General features: G+C 47.4%; 1 protein-coding gene across 16 annotated transcripts in view; it reads right to left on the minus strand.

The window, feature by feature from the left end:
• The window catches only part of LOC139765155 (uncharacterized), a 346,502-nt gene that overhangs the window by 231,167 nt on the left and 97,611 nt on the right, over window positions 1-17,724 (minus strand). For 14 of the 16 annotated variants that reach the window (XR_011716593.1, XR_011716592.1, XR_011716590.1 and 11 more), the window contains exon 2: window positions 8,386-8,547. The exons of the other annotated variants lie outside the window; for them this stretch is intronic. The gene's annotated coding sequence lies outside the window, so the exon portion shown is untranslated. The remainder of the gene's footprint in view (window positions 1-8,385; window positions 8,548-17,724) is intronic. 16 annotated transcript variants of the gene reach the window in all.

The following is a 17,724-nucleotide window of genomic DNA, read 5'->3' on the forward strand; positions in this document are numbered from 1 at the left end:
AGTGTCACTTACAAAGTGGAGATATAAGACAGGGAACTGGGTAACGGCATCAGGGATACAGAAGACACAGGCGAGGACGAGCTAACGTAGGCAGTCATGGGTCTGGGGGTCGAGGTCAGGTCGCCAGGTCAGGGGTCTGGAGGTCGAGGTCAGGTCGCCAGGTCAGGGGTCTGGAGGTCGAGGTCAGGTCGCCAGGTCAGGGGTCTGAAGTCATGTCGCCAGGTCAGGAGGAGCAACACATTTCCGCAAGGATAAATTAGAAGGGAAAAGTTTTAGCCCGGGTGGCTCTCTCTCTCTCTCTCTCTCTCTCTCTCTCTCTCTCTCTCTCTCTCTCTCTCTCTCTCTCTCTCTCTCTCTCTCTCTCGTGGCCGAGGCGGCCGACCTAACTTCCCGACAAGGGTGGGGAACATGGTAGCCCCCAGGTGAGTGCTAAAGAGGAGTCCAACTTCATTAGCAGGTAAGAATGTGACATCCCACTGACCTTGGAGATATATGTGTATATATATATATATGGGAGCGGGTGGCTGGAAATCCTCCCCTCTCGTTTTTTTTTTTTTTTTTTTTTTTTTTTTTTCCAAAAGAAGGAACAGAGAAGGGGGCCAGGTGAGGATTTTCCCTCTAAGGCCCAGTCCTCTGTTCTTAACGCTACCTCGCAAACGCGGGAAATGGCGAATCGTATGAAAAAAAAAAAAAATATATATATATATATATATATATATAGACAGATTAGGTACCTAGATAGATAGATATCACATAATACACTTCAATAGCCAGGATTCGAACCCAGGACCTTTTGCGTGGTAGTCAGAAACGCTAACCGATATGCTATGATCATTTCCTAACCTAATGATTAGCGTTCCGACTACCACGTAAAGGGTCCTGGGTTCGAATCCTGGTTGTTGGAGGGTATTATTATGTGTTCTATGGAAGTGCGCGTTCATATGCACCCTCCTGACAACATATCCAACTTCAAAATATGAAACATAAGCCCAAAAGCAATCATACTTAGTGATGTCTACAACCAAAATGCTGACAATACAACAACACTATCCCACACGCCTTGAAACTTGCCAACACAGTACCAGTCCTCACCCCCTCTATACCCTGAAATCAATAACCCTCGAAAGTGAATAGATCCACAAAAGATTCGACCAAAATGCCCTATTCTCACCCAGTACTATACTACATACAAGCCTCACATAACACATTATGGGGTTTCTTACGCGTTTAATCCGAAACAAACCAGAAACATCTCTTGATTACGTAAACGTATCCCCATAAATTGAGCTATTTAGGTGACGTATATATATGTGTATTTGCGATGAAGAGAAACGGCAAACTAACACGGCAATGTTATCTTATCCAGAACAGCTCAGAATGATGTTAAACTTAAGCTAAATGAATTTCTTCTTCGCAGGGTAAAAATGACGGACTGTCAGACGAGCTTAACCCCCCCGACCCGGACGTTTTCCAGGATCTGCCTGAAAAAAAAAACCCTCGACGTGACATCTCACGGGGCTCTCAAGCTCCCAGTTTCTTCCAGCGACCCCTGCTCATTTGCAAGGGACTGGAACCTTATCGAAACAAATACGAATCATTTCTACACGAACACTAATTGCAAATGATCAATATTGTTTTCCCTCATCAAAGCCAGAGACTATGACGCAGGCAGCGACATAGGCGAAAGCCTTCGTTCTATCTAAAGGCACTTAATCAAGCACTGTAAGGCCAACGCGTTCATACCCAAGAGAAAATAAATCTTAAGACAGAATTGGGAAACTTCCTTTAAGGTGTTGCTGACTGAGAACAGCTGAATGTAATTTACGAATGATGAATAAGTCATATCATAACGAAACATCATCGAAGTAAGACATCCGTTGCTGACTGCCTTAGCGTACTCGAGTCCTGAGTATAAATAAGCCTACATCCTGGGTACGTAAAAAGTATTCCATAGTTAACTGTATCCAATCCAAAGGTAATGGAATGGTTCTGAGTATTACTATTGGCGGACGACCCTAGATTAATCGATACTGCGAGTCGAACGTTCGCACACCCGATCAGATAATTAAGGGCAACACGTACCTGAGCCACCTTGAGCCAATGGTCATTCCCCATGATGGTCCAAACACACCGACACCGATTCAGATTACACCTAGACTGGTTCAGACACACCGAGACTGATTTAAATTACACCTTGACTGGTTCAGACACACAGAGACCGATTCGAAATACACCTAGACTAGTTCAGACACATCGAGACCGATTCAAATACACCAAGACTGGTTCAGATACGCATGGACTGGTTCAGGGATGGGTAGAACAAAGAACAGACCTTGATGATCCCTACAGCTAGTCAGAAATAGTGGGAAGAACACCTCCCCTCATCTTAGCAACAGGCCCCTCCCTCGCTTCCCACGCAAGTCGTGTTCTAACAGTCTCATGAACACTGTTGTAGGAATAACCAACATGTCATGTAAACCACCTGCATGACAACATGATTGGTTTATAGCTTCTGTATGCCTAGCTAAAGTCGTCTCTCACATTGGGTTAAGGTAAACTTACTTTCATTTCGAACCAGTTCCAGGAAACAGTGAGCAGGTACTCCTTCTACAGGAAGGTCTTCTTCAGTCTCTGAGTCTCCGTCGGCTTTTCCAGCGGCGTCACCTCCAGCCTAACTCACCCTAACGTGCACCCCTTCTCCTGGAAGGTCTTCTTGAGCCTCTAAGTCTTCGTCGGCTTTTCCAGCAGCGTCACCTCCAGCCTAGCTCACCCCCAGCGTGCACTCCTTCTACTGGAAGGTCTTCCTAAGACTCTTAAGTCTTCGTCGACTTTTCCAGCAGCGTCACCTCCAGCCTAGCTCACCCCAGCGTGCAATCCTTCTACTGGAAGGTCTTCCTGAGACTCTTAAGTCTTCGTCGACTTTTCCAGCAGCGTCACCTCCAGCCTAGCTCACCCAACGTGCACTCCTACTGGAAGGTCTTCTTGAGTCTCTAAGTCTTCGCCGACTTTTCCAGCAGCGTCACCTCCAGCCCAGCTCACCCCTAGCGTGCACGGCTAGCAAAGCAGCAAACGCTGGTCGGGTCGGCTTTAGGGTTAACGCACGTATCCCAAACTCTAGTCTGGCGCGGCTCTCTGCAGCCTGGAACACTGCTGCTGGAGCGGGACACCACTAGGAATACGCCAGCGGTTGAGCTCAGAGAGCTAGAGAGGTTGTGAGGTTGTAGGGTTGTGGTAGAAGGGACTATCTGATGGTGAGGTTATGGAAAACTAAAACAAGGTTGAAGTTGTAGTAAAACGAACGATAATCAGATTGTGGTTATGACCGATTTCGTGAGTCAAAATCGGATCCCCAGAGTCAAAATCGGATTTCGTGAGTCAGAATCGGATTTCGTAAAGTTGAAATCGTATTTCGTTACTCAAAAGTTGGTTTCAGAAAGTCAAAATTGAGTTTCGTTCGTGAAAATCGCGTTTCGCAAATCAAAATGAGATTTCATTAGTCAGAACCGAATTTTGTCTGTCAAAATCGTAATTCTTTTCTCTTTTTTCCTAGATTATTTGTAAGAAGTGTCTATTGTGCAGCTCTGTTATGTGGTGGGTTATGAAGTTCTCTTCCTGGAATTTCTGAAGTTGAATTCCCGGATGTTGTTTAAGCTCTTGTGATGGAAATTCAGGCGGTCGATCGAGTTCTTTGAGCGTGAGAGTCAATTAAGTGTTGTGGCCCAACTTCTCCGCATTACTTAGAAGTCTTGAGTTCTGAAGTATTCCCAACTTATGAAGTGACGAAGGAACTTCCACTCACACCCAGCCGTTTCTGTGTGACATACAGACCCACATCAGAGAGGGTTTTTGAGTCAACCACATCGGAAGGGTTGTGAGTCAATCTACACCACAAGGGTTGTGAGTTGTAAGGAGTGATCCTTGTACTGAATTACCAATGCTTTCCTCACGAAGGAACTTCTCATTGGCATTCTAAGCCTCTCGAAAATTTGAACATGTAAACAGTTGTAAAATGAATCTCAGATGAAATGTAAATATTAGCCTCTTTTTTCCCCCCCCTTTCCCTGTTTTTGAATGCAACAGAGACGCATATAAACTTCCAAGCAAACCGGGAAGTTTGGGTAACTTCTTGTATAGGGACGATACTGTTAGATATCTCCCTGGATCTTCTATTATGGCTGTATCCAGCTGGCTGGCTGCTTGGCTGGTTGTGTGTGTGTGTGTGTGAGTGTGTGTGTGTGTGTGTGTGTGTGTGTGTGTGTGTGTGTTGGGGGGGGGGGTGTCTGTCAGCAGGCTGGCTGGGGTTTCTGAGCATGGAGCTGGGGTCTGTCAGCAGACTGGCTGGGGTCTGCCGGTATGGTGCTGGGGTCTGTCAGCAGGCTGGCTGGGGTTTCTTAGCATGGTGCTGGGGGTCTGTCAGCAGGCTGGCTGGTTGGTCTGTCAGCAGGCTGGCAGGTTGGCCGTGGTCTATAAGCACGGTAGTGGTGGGGAGCGGCGGTGGTCTGTCAGTAGGTTTGGTTAGTTGGGTGAGGCCAGTCAATGGGCTGACTTTTCTGTCGTTTGTCAGCAAGATGGATGATGGCTTGCTGGCTGACTGTCGTCTGCCAGCAGGAAGGATGGTTGGCTGGCTGGCTGACTGTTGTTTGCCAGCAAGATGGATGGCTGGCTGGCTGGTCAACAGGCACCTACCTACTCCCCACTATCCTCACCCTCGCCCCTCACTCCTGGGCTCCCAAGTCGTGATGATGCAAAAATTCGCAAAATATTAAGCATGGGGTTCGAGACCCACCCGGGCCCTGCAGGCTGGCCTCGCCTCATAAAACCCCACGGGTCTCGTAAATATCCGATTACGCTGGCCAAAATTTTTGGGGGGAAATGCGGAGGTGGGTAGAATTGTTGTAGATCAACTCGAACGTAGTTTGCATCTGGAGAGGAACCACAGACTCCTGGAGGAAGGGGGGCTCTCTCTCTCTCTCTCTCCCTCAAAAAAGGCAAGCCCGAGTTATATTTCTTTTCTCCAATAAAAAGACACACACAAAAAAATAAATGCTGTTGAGACAGAATTTGCATATGAATGCAGCCACTTCCCTCGCTAACACAGAAGGACCGACCACTTAACACAGCAGGACACTCAACCGAACAGCTAAACTAACATAGCACCAGCGGTGAACATAGCATCATCAACGCCCCCTTACAACAATAACCACAACTCCAAAAACACGGCAGCGTAGCTAGCATAACACAGCCTCTAACAACCCTATCACCAAACATAGCAAATACACTTATAACAAGTATAAGACACAACCGACATATTAACAGAGTTAAACCACTAACACTATACCAACTTTAACACAGCAACACCACCACTAACATAGCCACACCACAAACATCATGCTATCCCAAAGTAACACCACAAACACAGCCACACCACAACAAAGCATAGCCACTCACAAAGCACCACAGCCAACACAAACATCACAACAGAGCAGCAAACCTAACATAGGGCTGCGACACTCGTCTAGGAGAATAACAAAGGAAAAACTCCCCAGGTATCTAGTTATAGCAGCCTGGCTCTGTTGAGTGGTCGGTAGTGTGGCGGCTCTGTTAAAGCTGGTGTCTTCCTCAACACCACCCCAATTTGCTGGCCTCCCCCTGCCTGGAGTACAGTGTTTGAAGTGTTGTCATGATACTGATGTGTTATCAGTGTTCGTTGTGTTGTTATCTGAGGCAACACTACGGCACAAGAGTGTTGTGGGGCAACACTACAACACTGGTGGTGTCAAGCAACACTCCAGCTTCACCTGACAACAGAAAGTGGGAATGGATCCAACTGTATAAATGACCGCAAATCTACAATTTACTATACAACAGTGTGGAATCACACTGTATAATCTATCAATAAACTATTACCTTGGATTACGTTATTCGTACTTTAAGATTGAGCAAAATAACGCCTCGTAATACTTTGACGTATTGGAACGTCTATATCTGTTAGTTTAAGAGATCATGATTACGCTAATGGTTGAGACAAAGACTGTGAAACTGTTTCGTGTATACTCACAGTAAATACAGACAGGAGTAGACTGTCTTATCTCACATAGTGTCGCTTGAAAGTTTAATATCAGTTTTGTTTCACTGTGCGTGTGTGTGTGTGTGGAATGACTGAGAAAGAGCCGAATGGGTTGTGTGGTTGGGGTTTGGACACTTGGAGAGGATGAGTGAAGAGAGACGATGAGGATGTATGCCCTGAACTGGGTGATGACCATTCGTGGTGTGGAGGATGGTAGCCTTCGTCTGGGTTGGATCACGTAAACTCAGTGTAAACTGAGGATTAATGAACACCTACATGATCCAGTGGCAAGATCGGAGTCACCAGAGGAGCTACAGACGGAGGGAATATGAGGCATGACTCCAAAATGGTGCTTAAGTCTGACATTAAGTCTAGTGATGATCTAAAGACTGGTAAACAGAGCCTAGACTCTGTCACTCATGTAGATACCCTCACCGAAGGATATAGAGTGGGAGAGAAAATCATTCGAGGTAGAAAATAAGATAAAGTGTTGGTGCTGCCAAGATGGGAGTTGAAAAAAAAAGAAGAAAAAAAGATTGCACAATGTGTGTCATCAGGTATTGGGAGTTTCGTCAGCGGGTGTGATGGAGACCATTGTGTTGCGTGAGCGAAACACAGACCTGGAGAGGGGAGGAGCGGTAGCTTGGGGTGTGAGCAGGTGAGACGTTGGCTTGTGTGAGACGTTGGTTCGTGTGAGATGTTGGCTTGTGTGAGACGTTGGCTTGTGTTAGATGTTGGTTTGTGCGAGACGTTGGCCTGTGTGAGATGTTGGTTTGTGCGAGACGTTGGCTTGTGTGAGATGTTGGTTTGTGTGAGATGTTGGTTTGTGTGAGATGTTGGTTTGTGTGAGACGTGACTTGTGTGAGACGTTGGCTTGTGTGAGATGTTGGTTTGTATAAGATGTTGGTTTGTGTGAGACGTGGCTTGTGTGAGACGTTGGCTTGTGTGAGACGTTGGCTTGTGTGAGACGTGGATTGCGCGAGACGGTGGCTGTTCATCTTCGGCAGTGAACAGGGTCAGACATGAAGAAAATAGGACGAACATAGCACTGGTTCATCCATTCTTCTGTATATCCTCTATAATCTTTAATATTCCTCGTCAATTCTCAATACTCTTCGCCAATCCCTGATACTCCTCACTAATCCTTAATACTCCTCGCCAATCTTTCACAGAATACCCATGGTATCTACGGCAGAAATCATTCCTTTCATAATCCTCTCTACATTTCAATCAAGAACCAGCCTCCATGTAGACTCTCGTCCACCACTGGAGCCTCTATCATAGATCAAACATCTACTTAAGTCTTCCCTATACTTTCTCCCAGTATGGGTCTTCTTAAGCAACGCGTCCTTGAATATGTGTTCCATCTCACTAGCCACACAATCACCCAACCCGAGTTCCATTTATTTTCAGGGTCGAGGTTTCTGCACCTGATGATATACCCAGCTTTGATGGCGTGTCCTCAGTAGCTCTCACTTCTAGCAAGCTCCGTGACGGGCTAGCACAGGATGCCCTCTTGTATATAGTCTAGGAAGGGGACATTCCATTGTTCACAGCCTCCCTCCCTCCGGCGTGTGTGTGTGTGTGTGTGTGTGTGTGTGTGTGTGTGTAGGTGTGTGTGTGTGTGTGTGTGTGTGTGTATGTGTGTATACATCTCCTGTCACTCCTCACACGTCAGGCATGTAGCCGACCTCTCCTCACAGAATGCTACACTGCATCAGGGCAGTGTTATCCTGATGGAAATAGACACGTCGTGACAGAAAAGTAATCTATTGTTTCAAATACAATCTCACTTGGAGAGCGATCCATCAACTGCACGTAACATACTGGCGGACTGAATATAACAACACACTGTCTCTACAGCTTACGCTGTCGCAACAACATGTACAGATCACAACATACCTTGACACACTTCACCCCCCCATTACTTTCCCACCACCCGACATCTATATCCTACAATGCTACACCCTACGTAGGGTCATCTACACACCCTATGACACTCTTAGATTGACATAATCTCTACAATTCTACCTCTATGTTGAGAGATTATCTTTACACCCTTATGACAACCACTAAACCCAACGTTAAGTCACCCCTACACTCTACACAAGTCGTCTACATTCATATGCTCGTTAGAATTCACTGTTGTAGCACAAGATACTGACCAGGACTACTATTTACACTGAGGATGCTGCACCATGATTCAAATACGTTTATACACTACACTGACTATTGTTCACCTTTACTCTGACAGCCGCTATATCCTAGAGTAACCAATGCTAAATGCTAGAGTCACGATTGCTCTACCCTATACTGACCACTGTGTAATCTTCCAGTGGGCCCTGCGTTGGATGAGAGCCGCAGCGTGGGGCGGTGGGAGGGGATGATGATGACGATGATGCTGCCACGGGCGCTGGTACTCTACTGATGCTTGGTTGGGGTCACAGACACCTCCATCTCCTCAGGCCTCGACCACAAACCTGCAAGGAAGGGAAGAGAGGGGTAAACGTGGGCTTTAGACTACCCTACTCCTTCTGTTGTCTGCTGATAGAATGCCCCATCTTCGTCTCTGTTCTGAGTATGGGGTAACATGCCCGAAAGAATGAAAGTGAGGTACATTTCCTCCTCTTATACGATTTTTCCAGTGTTTGTAGGAGCATAACATTTTGTATGGGGGGTCCTGGATTATTACTGGTTCTGGGAAAAGACCCCAGTCATCATTATCGACTTCGTCTCTGTTTCAGGACATGATATACCTTTGGTAGACTGCCTTCTACATCCTCTGAAATCACATAGAAAAGGAAACACGAGATCCTGCGCGCTTTCGGGTATCAATACACGAAAGCGCGCAGGATCTCGTGTTTCCTTTTCCACGTTATTTTTTCATCACATATATATATATGGTACCGTAGTGTAGGCAAAATCTTTGTAAGTTTTATAATCCTTTACTTTGTCTCGTGAGTTATGACCTTAGGTACAGACGGAAGTTCCCTTCTTCCACCGAGCACCCCACTGAGCGATCCATATTATAAGCGAGTGCTGTGACTTCCTCCTCTCTAAAAATGTATGCGCTATGTTTTTCAGCAGGGGAAGGGATGACCCACTGGCCATATACATAACGTACTGACGGACTTGATGGTCTCTACCCTGCTTCCCCTCGTGACTCAGCCTACCAAGGGCGTCCGTCTCCAGGGAACTCCTGACGAAGGGCTCTTCCTTACGTGTCTTGTTACCGCCGAAGTCACGATATACTATAAGTCGGATTGTATCATGACGCCGTTTCCCGCGTGATGGCTTAAACCTTAGAGAAAAGTAAGTGAATAATCCACTCTTGGCCTCCTTCCTCTTATTCTCCCTCTCTTGGCTTTTGATTTACTTCAGTATTAGCTGAGAGAAATACGACCATTTAGGACGACTATCCCCCTGGCAAGCTCCGAGGGGGGACTCATAAAAATTCCCAGAGGGCGGAGGAATATTTAATGTCGAGTGAGTGACATGGCAAGCGGCTGGAACGGGTTCCTATGCCCGACGCGTCCTGGAAGCTTAAGGGAGCGGACCCGTCGTCTTCCAGCCAGTTGTACTTGCTTGCTAAGGGCACCCGAGGTTGTAGGTATCTCCCAGTGAGAGTCTACAACCACAACTCCCGAAAACTTACGGTATCAGACGATCCTGTAACCTGCACTGTTTCGACAATCCAGCGCCCTAAACAACCCAATGAATAACACAATCTTTTTTAAACCCACGTAGACTGCACACCTTTCATAACCTCATAACCTTATCACCTCACATCTTTTACAACCCTGCATATCCACATCCTCTAGAGCCTAGCCTCTTCCACAATCCTACACTTACAACCTCACACCCTCTACCATCTCATGTCCTCAACAACCCAAACCCTTCACTGCCTCACTTTTTGAATAACCTCAAGCCATCAACATCCCACAACCGGCCCAACCCTATATTTTCAACAACTTCCACCCTCCAACAACTTCAACAAGCGACATCCCTTACAACATCACGTTTTCAGTAACCCAAAATCTTATAGTACATTACAACCTGCTTAGCATTACACACCCACAACACACGTATACGTTCCACAACAGTGTACGTTCCACATCTACAACAATCTCGTATACATCACAACCGTATGCTCAAAAACATCAAGACTTCTGTAACCTCTCATCCATAACAACCATCCCCCATCCTTCACATACAACCTCACAGCCCCCTACAACACTGCACCTCCCACTGTCCCACAATCTTTGCACTTCCACACTTCCACAACCCGACACCTGTATCTTCATACCCTGCAGAGTTCCACATCATCCATAACTCTACAGTCTTCCCCAAACCTCCCAAAACCCCAAACCCTTCCACACAATAAGACCCTCAACCTCCTCACACTTCCCATTACATATTACCCATAACATGTTGACAGTACAGTCCTTCACCATCAGCAACTCCACAGTGCAAGACCCCCAGTGTCTGCACCACACCACACCACTCTACACCACTCCACTCCACTCCACTCCACTCCCCCGAGTGTGCCAAGGGTATCTCATACACCATATCCACCACCACCAGATCAACCTTTCTGCCTCACACCTCACCAGCGCTCCCAAAATTCCCCCCTGGGGGGACCGGATATTGCAGTGGTCCTGAGCAGTTTCCCTCTCTCTCTCTCTCTCTCTCTCTCTCTCTCTCTCTCTCTCTCTCTCTCTCTCTCTCTCTGTATGGCCATAACCCTCCTCTCATTGTGCTGACCCTCGCACACAGTGTCATTCCGGACAGTAAGAGAAACAAAACACAGGTTGCATCGTGGGTGTTTGGGTGGGGGAGGAAATACCCTCCTCTCTCTCTCTCTCTCTCTCTCTCTCTCTCTCTCTCTCTCTCTCTCTCTCTCTCTCTCTCTCTCTCTTCTCTCTCACCTAATGGTAAAGTGAACCCACCGGGGTGTAAGAATCACACCCATTCGGGTGCTGTGAGACCCAGTACTTGGGAATACATGGGAAGGGCAGATTACAGGAGACCTGGTGGTGGTCCGCGACGAGGTTATCTGTTTTGGTGGTCTGGAAATAATGGTTGAGACGGGATAGCAAAGCAAAGGACATAGAGCAGGACCTGCCCGTGGCTGCAAGGCCTATCTCAGGGGGGCCTTTAAGGATACCATGGTCTCCTGTAGGCACTACGAACGCCCTTTGGTTGGCCTGGCATCCTAAAGGGAGCATAGCCCAGCCTTCCTCCAGCACAAGGTATGCATCACCTCGCCAAAGACCAAGTCCTTTTATAAGGGCAGGATGATGCCCTAAGCCTAGCATAGCTCTTTGAGGACGGTATCCCTCCCTGGGGGCAGCAGGTCCCCGTGGGGGCAGCATGTCCCCGTGGGGCAGCATGTCCCCGTGGGGCAGCATTGTGCCCCTGGGTGTAGAATCACAACTCCGTTAGGACAGCATCGCTCCCTACAGGCAGCACATCCCCCATAGGAACCCTTCTTGTCTTGTGAGGACGGAAGGATCACTGTCTGAGAGACACACCCGCCCTGAAGGATGCTGAAGTCCTCTCGGGGAGACACTGACCCCCCGAGATGATGGAGCCGAGAGGCTCCCAAGTGGAGCATTAACCTTGACGTTAATGGACTTAAGGGGCAGCTGAGGGCAGGACTCATCCTGAAGAGTACCTTGGACAAGGCGCCTCCACACCACCAGTTAATGACAGAGGCAGGTAGGCTGGTGGGAGCTCAGGGCGACGCTGGGTGGTGAAGGCAGGTGGGAGGGAAGAAGAACAAGAGGTGGGTTTTAAGGACAGGAAACTGTGTACTGTGGAGGGATGAAGGGAAAGGGATCGATAGGGTGGATTGGGATGCCACCCTGGATAGGAAGAAGTGGAGGCGGAAGGCGAGAGGTTAGACTGGAGATAGAGTGTGGCTAGGCAACAGGGAACTGTACAGAGAGGATGGTAAGGTGGATAGGGAGGCAGTGAGTGCCTAATGGACTGGTCGACCAATCCTTCCACACTCATGTGGGACGTCTTCGACCACAGCCAGGAACGCTTCTGGGCTGGTAGACTCTCGTAAGAAAGGGAAGGGAGCTAAAGGCGCTGTGGCATTTATAATCCTCTAAAGTATCAAAAGGTTAAGCGTTCAAAAACATAAATTTGAACTGTAATGAATGAATCTTAATGAAAATATAAAACAGTAATGATAATGTTTTTCAGGTGATTAATTTGCCGTAATGTTCAACCACTTTCTCTTCACAAAAACCCTTTACGTAGATACACAATCATCCTAAACACACACACACACACACACACACACACACACACACACACACGACATGGCTATCTGTACCCCGCCTAGATTCTATTTTACCAAATATCATACATTTACAACATTCTTCACATCTCCCTTCCTTTGCTGCTGATAAAAACAAAGGATTCATTCTTTATTTCCATTTCTGTCACCTCGTAGTATAAAGATGAGAAATTCAATAGCAGTGAGGGGGAGTATGTTGGGAGTGTAGGGTCGCTGGAGAGGAGGCTCTGATTAGGGCAAGAGGCGGGAGGAGTGTGGCAACAGCCTGTGGATAATGTCAGAGGAAGGGAGGGACCTCACCACCACCAGCACGCAGGCAGGCACGAGAAAGAGAGAGAGAGAGGGAGGTGGAGCAAGCAGGCTGGCAGTAGAGAGAGAGAGAGAGAGAGAGAGAGAGAGAGAGAGAGAGAGAGAGAGAGAGAGAGAGAGAGAGAGAGAGAGAGTGTAGGTAAATAATGGAAGAGAGGTCACAGATGGTTGGTCTTAAATGGATGGTCAGGCTTGTGGGAGGAGGAGAATAATGGCGTTGGAGGCGGCTAAGGGGATGATATTGGAGGGGAGGGAGGGAGGAGGGGGAGGTGCGGTTGGGAGGTCATGTAGTGGAATGGATCGTCTGGGAGGCAGTGAGGATGGGACGTACGGCTTTTCGGTACGAGTTCAGAACATGATTTCAATGGCAATTCTATTGGCAATTTTCCGTTCAAGGAGGAAGATGTCCAGAAATTACGACAGAGTTGCTCCACTATACAGAAAAGACATCTTCGAACCCCGCCAAAGAATTAATCTGTCCCACATTGGAACGAATGTTATGGTAAACTTAGCTACCCAATAAAATTGACTGATGATATAATGATTAGATTACATCACTGCAGTGGGTTGATGATTCAAACTGAAGTAATTTCCTAATGAAAACGGATCGTACATTTCAAGTAGGGACAGTGTGAAAACCCGTTTTCCATTAGAGGGAGATTAAAAACCACGACTATTGGAAATATCTCCAAACCCCTCACTGTCTGGTACAATAACATTCGTAGAATCTTGTACGAAGTCTAATAACAGAAGAACAACATGGGCTCTTAACACGCTGGGGCAATTGTTCTTCCTAATCATCTTTTATTTTTCTTTTCCCAGGTCGTTTAGACTTCTGATAAAATATTAAATGTCTTGACTACATCAACCTTCAATATGACATCAATGTCTTCACTGATTACTCTCTCCTCCAAACGAGACGCCCTTCAGTGTGGACATTCCCCTTAACCAATGGGATGGCTACACTCGCCCCATACATGAGCCTTCACCTCACCATCGTCCTGCACATCATTTCGCCCCTCCCTCACCACCGCCTGGGTTCATCCCCTTTACTCATCACATGAGCGACCAGGGGAAGGGAGAAAATGAGGGGGATCAGAACACTTGCAGTAAATGGGTCGAAGCCCTCACTCATCTGGCATGTTTGCTCCACTGGATACTCATTTCCCACACTGTTAATACCAGTGGTGCTGCTGCTGCTGCTGCTGCTTCTGCTACCGCTACTGCTGTTTCTATTGCTGTTACTGCTGCTGTTTCTACTGCTGTTACTGCTGCTGTTTCTACTGCTGCTGCTCTTGCTACTACTACTGCTGTTTCTATTGCTGCTGCTTCTGCTACCAGTACTGCTGTTTCTATTGCTGCTACTGCTGATGCTACTGCTGTTCGTACTGCTGCTACTGCTGCTGTAACAATATTTCGTCAGGGGGAGCCTAAGCGGACTAACAACTGAACAATATTCAGAAAGAGAAAGGTATTTTTCGTCCGATGTTTGAGCTCGCTGTTAGAGGAAATATACACAGAGGATACGTAAGTATTGGATACTAGAAAAATATCTGACATCCGGATATGTACAGATATTGAAAGATATTGTGGGGGTTCAAATACCGGAATTGTTGCTTTGGAAGAATGCGAGGGAAGTGTGGCTGTGAGAGAGAGAGAGAGAGAGAGAGAGAGAGAGAGAGAGAGAGAGAGAGAGAGAGAGAGAGAGAGAGAGAGAGAGAGAGAGAGAGAGGTGCGAAACGTCTTTGTCTTTGAGATGTAGTTAATGTTCGGAACTCTGAAGCGGAGAAATGTTTTCCCTCTCCTTGTTCACCGTGTGGCAAGAAGAACAAAATGGAGAACAAGCGTGTTATTCAGAGAGACCTGAGGAGAGGTAGCCTGAAGGACTGGTGAACAGAATTAGTGGAAAACGCTTCTGTAAACATTGAGGTTATCTGCAGGTGGGTTTGGATGGTCTGGGGGGCAAGGAGGGAGGGGGAGTGAATGAAGGTCATCAGCTCATGAAAAGGAAGAGGATGTGTTCCAGGACGGACGGCAAGGGGCATGGAACTGTCACCGTGTCTGGAAGAAACCTCGTCCAGGTGAATGGGGGAAAAGTGGAAAGGTCATGTGAGGAGAAATCTAGCAGAAAGAGACTAATAACGTTAACACCGTCAGAAGCTTTCAGAGATCCCAGAAGCAAGAAGACAGGACTTGGAATAAACCTTTTTGAAAGATAAGAACGGGAATAGACTCTGCATGAAGATAAGGATGGGAATAGACTCTGTATGAAGATAAGAATGGGAATGGACTCTGCATGAAGATAACAATGGGAATGGACTCTGCATGAAGATAACAATGGGAATGGCCTCTGCATGAAGATAAGGATGGGAACGGAGGGGACAAGGAGGGGGATTGGACTTCAAGACAGCTGGATCCCAAACGTCAGAAGGAGGCAAGAGACTCCCTGGTGTTGTTACAGCAGATGTCACACCGAACGTCTAAGATTTCAGCGATCCTTCTGAAGGCGGTGTTGACACTGTCACACACGACTTACGAACGACGCGTAAGAGTCATGGGTCGTGTGCAGTTAGCAGGGATGGGAGGATCCTCACCTTCTCAGAGAGAGATGTTACAGCCTCGCCAGATCTCAAGACTCGGGGGGGATAAGGGGGGGTAAGGGGGTAAGAAAAGTATACTGGTGAAAGAGAAAAGTGACAAAGTTCGTAGAGAAATTAGAGCAAATTCGAGGATGGATCGATCAACTTTATGACTAATGGCTTGGGGAGGAATATGATCTAGGTCAAGATTCTTTTCAGGGGGCGGAGGAGGAAGAGGGAGGAAGGATTTCAATGTTTTCTACAGGTAAGCTGTAGTCTTGAAGTGGAACACGAGGTAGTGAAGGCATGTTGGGAGGCTATTGATTAGAGAGCAGTAGTTAAGGGGAGATAGCGGTAGGGAGAAGGGAGAGAGATGAAGAGGGAGAGTAATGGGAACAGAACAGGGACAAAGCAGAGGTGAGGGTGAACCTGAGCGAAAGGGAGTGTGGCAGGGAGGGTAATGCTATGGTTGGAGAGGCCAGGATGATGGCAGTGATGAGCAGGTAATTGGGAAGGAGAGAGTGGGAGAGAGAAGGCAGTTATAGCAGGCTGTTAGAGGCGGCCGTGAGGGTGTAACAGGAGGGAGGCAGTGATGGAGAAAATTGTTCCGGCAGTAAAAATGATAATGAGGATTGGGTGAGAGGCGGCTCCCTGGGGACGTGTTGGTGGCGAACTCCGCAGTGCCCCTGGTGGTGTAAAGCTAAGGCTTATGACACTGGCACTGAGGACAGTATGGACGTAGCTTAGATAAGGTTCAGCGAGAGACATTTACAGCTGTACAGGGGACACGATATGACACTGCATGGCAGACGTGCATTCTCCTGAACCGAGGCAAAATAGAAGAACAATGAGATGAAGAAAAACGTCTGTTCTCCAAAAGAAAAACAAAAGCAGCATTTAAGAAACTTAAAGAAAATAGTAACCAACTTAAAGTGAGTCTTCAAAATCTATGTAGAAAACGTGAAAACCGTACTGACAAAGGTAATGTGAAATCAAACAAAGATAAACCAAACTCGGACCCATTGCTAGTGGAGGAGAACATTCTACAGCATACTGACGCAAACAGCCATGTTATGCTGTCAGCATGAAACGTAATGGAAGTTGATGAAACAGCAGGTCATCATAACTTTTATCATAGGACAATGAAAGAAGGCAAGAGTGAGGTGGCTGAACCTTTGTCTGTTCCTCTTGGCCAGTCATTCCCTCCAAGGCGGCAGGGTTCCACGGGCCAGAAAGCCTGCTCGTGTAACACGAAACACCACTAATTACTAAGAACGCTAAAGCGAAGTCCGGAAATTAATACCCAATTAACTTGACGTCCGTCATTGGCAAATCTATGGCCACCATCATTTGAGACGAGATCCCAGATCAATTAGAGGATCAGCACTCAATTGACGATTTGCATCCTGGTTCTCGGCGCAGTCGGTACTCTCTGACTAATCTGCTTGATTTGCTTTCGTGATGGTATACCGTAATCAGCTTTGCTCTTCATTACGTACAAACAACTTCCCCACCATGTGTGCGTATCAATGGAGAGTAATTTACAGTGTGAATTGTGTAGAAGACTCGTCGTACCTTGGGCATTCACTGTTCTCTCTAGCTGCGTCACGTAAATAAAGTGATTAAGACCAATAGTTCGTATGGAAATACCGTAATTAACTGTCTATCTCTAAATCCTTACGTTGCATTTTACGGGAAATCAACAGCATCAAGGTTGCACTCCGATCAGAAGCAGGGAAATGATGGCTTTGCTTGAAGCGAGGCGTTCCTCGACGAGACTGTACACCTTTTCGTCCACAGACGATGATACAGCCTCGAGAAGGGTGACTTTTCACTCGTGGGGTAACCCCGAGAGGCCGAAGGTTGAATATACCAACACAGTGAACTGCACTGGTAAAGTCACTGCGGTGGCGAACTATTGGGGTGGGGGCAGGTGTTAGCGGTGGTGGAGAAGCTTCTGCAAGGAGGTAGTGATGGGGAAGTGTTGGTGGAGAGGTGGAGATATGGTGGCATCAGGAGAGATGTCGACCCGACTGGTGAACACCCCCATCTTAGCCACGCCTCGATCTGGGTCACACATACCCCCGGCGGAAAGGGGAGCCTACGGTGGCTCCCGAGGCTGCAGAAGGCGATGAAGAAGACTTTCCCACTTGGGGTGTAACACACGCGCCGTTGGGCTTCCCCCTCCGTCCTCCAGCAGTGTAAGGAACTGTCAGAAACACGACGAGGAGGATGCTCATACAGGGGGCCGGAGGCGCCTCCTCTCTCCTCCCCACCGCCAGCGGGCCTTTGAGGCTACCGGATTGATTTCCAAATTAATGGTGTGTCCGCTAAGGATATCAAAGACCCAGCTGGGGGGGGGTGGTGAGGACGAGGAAGCCCTTTTTCTGCCAACTCCACCGCTCCTGCTGGTGGTGGTAGTGCCGCTCCTGATCCACCCACTTCTGCTGCTGTATTCA

The sequence above is a fragment of the Panulirus ornatus genome, chromosome 53, assembly GCF_036320965.1.
Source record: "Panulirus ornatus isolate Po-2019 chromosome 53, ASM3632096v1, whole genome shotgun sequence".
Taxonomy (NCBI): domain Eukaryota; kingdom Metazoa; phylum Arthropoda; class Malacostraca; order Decapoda; family Palinuridae; genus Panulirus; species Panulirus ornatus.